This window comes from Piliocolobus tephrosceles, chromosome 1 (assembly GCF_002776525.5).
Source record: "Piliocolobus tephrosceles isolate RC106 chromosome 1, ASM277652v3, whole genome shotgun sequence".
NCBI classification, from domain to species: Eukaryota; Metazoa; Chordata; class Mammalia; order Primates; family Cercopithecidae; genus Piliocolobus; species Piliocolobus tephrosceles.
Window position 1 is genome coordinate 87,103,616 of NC_045434.1, and position 4,886 is coordinate 87,108,501.

Here is a 4,886-nt window from a genome sequence, read left to right on the forward strand (position 1 = left end):
TTCCTTCCTTCCTTCCTTCCTTCCTTCCTTCCTTCCTTCCTTCCTTCCTTCCCTCCTCCTTCCCTCCCGCCCTCCTTCCTTCCTTCCCTCCTTCTTTCCTTCCTTCCTTGCTCTCATGAGACAGGGTCTCATCCTGTAGCCCAAGCTGGACTTCAGTGGTGTAATCTTGGCTCACTGCAATCTCTGCCTCCCAGGTTCAAATGATCCTCCCACTGCAGCCTCCTGAGTAGTTGGGATTACAGGCACACACCACCATGCCTGGATAATAATTTGAATTTTTTTGGTAAAGATGAGGTTTCGTCATATTGCCCAGTTTTGTCTGAAACTCCTGAGCTCAAGAGATCAACCCATCTAGACCTCCCAAACTGCTGGGATTACAGGCACGTTTGTTTGCAGAGAGGAGCAGTGGGCAGACTTCATGCAGAAGAGTAATTTGGGCATCTGTTACTCAATTTTGCCGGGAGCCGAAGGCATCTCTTTACGTGTTCTTAGTTTGACTTCAATAGGTGTGCCAATTTATCTTCCAATACATTTTTCCAACTCAGTGAGACAGCCTTTTCCTTAATGCTCTTGCCAGCACAGCAAAGTTTCCATACATCAGTCTGATGTACCAGTGAGGGGGTGGTGCCTTGCCTAACTTACCTAAGCAGGAGACGCAGCAGAAAGACATGGTGGACATTGCCCAGAGATAATCTCTGGCACATGCTGCACAGCCAAACCTCCAAGATGTTTAGAAAGTCTTTCAATAATTGTAATTGTTTTCTCTGGTGATTTACTTAACTGAATCCAGAGAAAGGTGGCTGGAGGGACCCTGAACTGCTTCTTGTCAAGAGGCTAATCAAATAGGTGAGGAAAGAATGGCTCCTTCTAGACATTTGTTCCTCTTCTCTTTTCTTTATGAGTTGCATTCTGCTTTTGTTGAATGCAAACGATCTACGGACTGTTCTCCCTTCTAGACAAGGGTGCATTAGCACACTAAGAACTACCTCTGTGTTATTCCTTCCTTGATGGTGTTTGTTTTGTTTTATTTTTCTGTAAAACTCATCTCACTGGAGACAAATCTCTGGAGCCATAGGATCCTGCACCTGACCATGCTTCTTATGCAGACCTGGATCCTTGGAGTTATTGGCTCCCTTTGCCTTGGTTCTTTTGTTGACTCTCTTCAGTAAAACTGAACTCTGACATTTACACCCTAAATCTGGCTCTTGGACATACAGGTGCTTTTGCTTCTTGACTCCTCCTCGACCCAGCCCAGCCTTTCCAACCTCTCCATCTGTGTCTGTGTGCCTGTGTCTGTCTGTCTGTCTCTCATACTCCAGGCTGTCCCTAGTATTACCCACTTTCTTCTCCTCCTCTTCAATGTTCAGGGTTTACCTTCCTTTCTACCTACAGAGTCCCACAGGCTGAGGGGGTGTCCCCTTATAGAAATGGGAGCTCATTCCAGAAGGTGCCCTCTAGACTTGGAATAAACCTTACAAAGAACACCCAGGTTTGAAAAGCTTTTTCTATCTTTCCATTACCCGAATTATTCAAAGGACTAAAAGTGGGAAATCCAGTGGAATTATTGATGTCTCTCAGAAACCTGCATTGGAACGCCTTCATTCACCGAGCATTGGGTGCTCACGAGGTGTGAAGCCTTGCTCTAGGTGAGGAGCTGCATGGTGAGCAAGTCCTGCCCCACCGAGCCCACATCTGGAGGCATCAAGAAGGGACCGGGCAGTGGGAACACAACCGGCTCAAGTCCTCCTCATGAGCATTTCCCCATTCGGGCACAGGGAACACAAGCGGTGAGCACGACAAATTAAGCGTAGCGAAGGATGGGGAAGTGGGTGACTTCAGACCAGGAGGCTATGGTGGTCACGTGCAGTGGGGCTGCTTCTGATAGGGGAAGTGCAAAAGGAGGTGTGGGCCGGGGAGAATGTCGTGGATCTGGCATTCCATCTGGCATGCCCCAACTCTCGCAGCCTGGTGTCAACTCAGAAATGTGCCCAACCACATGACTTCTGGCCTCTGTGTCATCATGCCCTCAGGCATCTAGAACCTGTGCAATAGCACAAAGAAGTGAGGATGCACACCCTGGGGATGGGGGCATTTAATAATAGACAGGTGTCTGAGGCAGATGTCCTCAAATTTCCAGGTGCTACATGTCTCTTTGTGGAGCCATCAGGGCAGTCATCGGCAAAAAACTAAAGACTCATCCTGTTCCACGAAGAGGCGTAGTTAACCTTGTAACTGTTCTTCTCTGACCTTCATTCTTCCATGTCCAGATATATGGGGGTCTTTGTTGCCCATCTACTTCAAATTAGATGATGAAAATCCTGCCTGAAGGCTTAAGGGTTTGTTAGAAAAATGAATGCTGTTTACAAAAGGTGCATTTTAGGCAAAAGCTCAGTTCTGGAGCTCCAGAACCTGTCTATCCCAAGCCCAATACACACCTCCTTTCTCTCCCTCCCTCCTCCTCACACCTGCCTTCACTGATTCTTCAGGCTGCACATCTCTGAGAAGATGACAATCCCTAGCAGAAGAACAGGAGAACTTCGGACTCTTCTCTTCATGAAGCTGTAGACGCGAGCAGATCGCCTCATTCTGTGGCGGTGTGATTCTGAAGTCACTCAGGTTTTCTGTGCCTCCATTTCCACATTGTGGAATGGGTTTCTGAATGGGTTGTTCCAAGTTTAAATAAGACACGGCAGTAAAACATTGAACCCCTGCCCTGATGCATAGTAAACACTCCAAGAGCATTAGCCATTATTACTATCATCATCATCGGTGGCCTTATCGTGGCTATTATCATATCTATATCCATCTTTGAAATAATTGCATATTCTTTTAGGGTATGGAGGGATTGCAACATACAGCGTTTCCTAAGTGGTGAACATTTATTGTTACAAATATTACTGCTGGGAACATATTTCTGCATTTTAATCATCACCTGTGTGTTTCTCTATCAAATCTTCCCACACAATTTGGGGACGTTGCAAAACGTGTTCCCTGACCGGGAATTGAACCCGGGCCGCGGCGGTGAAAGCGCCGAATCCTAGCCACTAGACCACCAGGGAAGAAGACTGACACATCAATCTCCATGTCAGAGGAAAAAAGAGAATGTAAAGATTAACTTTCTAAGAGGAGGAGAGCCCAACTGAAAGTGTCTGTGAACCAAGCGGGGCTGCAGGACTGCAGGGCTCCAAGCAGTCACTGCGCAGCTGCTCAACACCTCTCACCTCTGCCAGCCTGGTCGCTGGGTTGGGCTGTATTGAGGCCAGACCACAAGGAAACTGAGCGGTGTTCCATTGTAGCCTAGCTGTAGCACGGTGTGAGGCAGAGCCAAGCACTTGCTCTCTTTCCGAGCCTCAGTTTCCTTGCCACCAGAGTGCAGACTTGGCTCTCAGTGAGTGATGAGCCCAGTCCTTCTGGTTCCTGATCTCTGAGCTGGCTCAAGGGGCTCTACCCATAAAGACATGTGTAGGGGTCCCCTTTTGCCTCCAACTAGCTCAATTAGCAGAGCATGAAACTCTGAACTGAGCGGTCTTTGGCTCGAGCTCCAGGTGCAGAGTTAGGTTCGTTTTCTTTTGTTCCGCCACGCAATTCAACCGGTTCCGCAACTGTGCTCCGGGAGCGAAGAAGCCAAGTGGGCTTCACAGGACAGACCTCCTTGGTTTCAGAGATATTGTAGCTGTCAGCTTGAAATCTTCAGAAAGAAGATTTCGGTGATAGATGAGAAGACTGGAATTTTCTGGATCTAAAGCTAACATGAGGTCCACCTGATCCGGCGCCCTCGTCTCCGATCCAACTCACGGCGGGCAAACCAGGCCTGGTTCCTGAAACTCTGCAGGGTTTCAGGTAGTAATGGAACTCCTCCCGTGCTTCTTGTGATCAAAGATGCAGCTAAGTTCCCCCACCCCACCCCTCAGCTCCACTCCCCTCCCCAAGAAAGAAAGAAAGAGAGAGAGAGAGAGGGAGAGAGAGAGAGAATGAAAGAGAGAGAGAAAGAAAGAAAGAGTCATTATGAAGGCCACCTTTCGTGTGTGAGGAGAACCTGCTGACCCTACTCTAGCTAAACGAGCCGAGCACTGTCCCTTGAGGACACATCCACGAAAATCTTGGGCGCGGCTTTGGGCAACTGCATATTGCTGCCTATGACAGATGAAATTCAACTGCATCTCCACATTGCCGCGCCTCCAGCAAATTTGCTGGCGAAAGGGAAGCACCTGGGATCCCTCAGGCAAGAAAACTGCAGATCGCAATAGGCCCGGGCTGAGAGTTCCCCGCCTGCTCCCGAAATGAAGACCCTGGAGACCCATAACCGGGATCCGGGATCCCGATTCTTTCCGCGGGGTATCCAGTTCCAGAACTAAGCGCCGGTGTGCGGGATTCGCCAGGCTGACCCTCTCCGGGTTCCAGAAGCTGCAGCAGCCGGCAGGTTTTGATCTTCCGAGTCCTGGGCGCGCAGGAGTGTGGACGCCGCCCTTCCAGGGCTGTGGACCCCGCCTCGGGGCCTTATCCCTGACGCCAGCCGTCAGGGCTCTTGGCTTTGACAGGGTACCGACCTCTCTGGTTCTCCCAGGAGCCGTAGGACCCGCCCTGCCAACCGTTCAACCGAGCCAAGGGGCCTCATCCCCGCGCTCAGTCCTCGCCCGCCCCCCACTCAGGGTGTCAACACAGGTAGGTCAGGGGAGAAACCTGGATTTCTACACACACCTGGCTACAGTGAGATGGCGCCACTCCCCTTCCCCTACAGAAGGAGACTCAGAAAAAGGTGGTTAAAACAGAAGGTTTCAATAAAATCGAGAGTCTGATAACATAATATCCAAAAGTCCAAGTTTCAATTGAAAATCATTCATTACACCAAGAACCAGGAAAATTTTATTCTGAATGAAAATAGACCA

The 4,886-nt window shown here is 49.4% G+C and overlaps 1 non-coding gene across 1 annotated transcript; it reads right to left on the reverse strand.

Moving 5' to 3' along the window:
• Positions 1 to 2,987: 2,987 nt before the first annotated feature.
• Positions 2,988 to 3,059, reverse strand: TRNAE-UUC. Its single transcript has one exon. It is a non-coding gene; the product is annotated as a tRNA-Glu (tRNA).
• Positions 3,060 to 4,886: the final 1,827 nt, after the last annotated feature.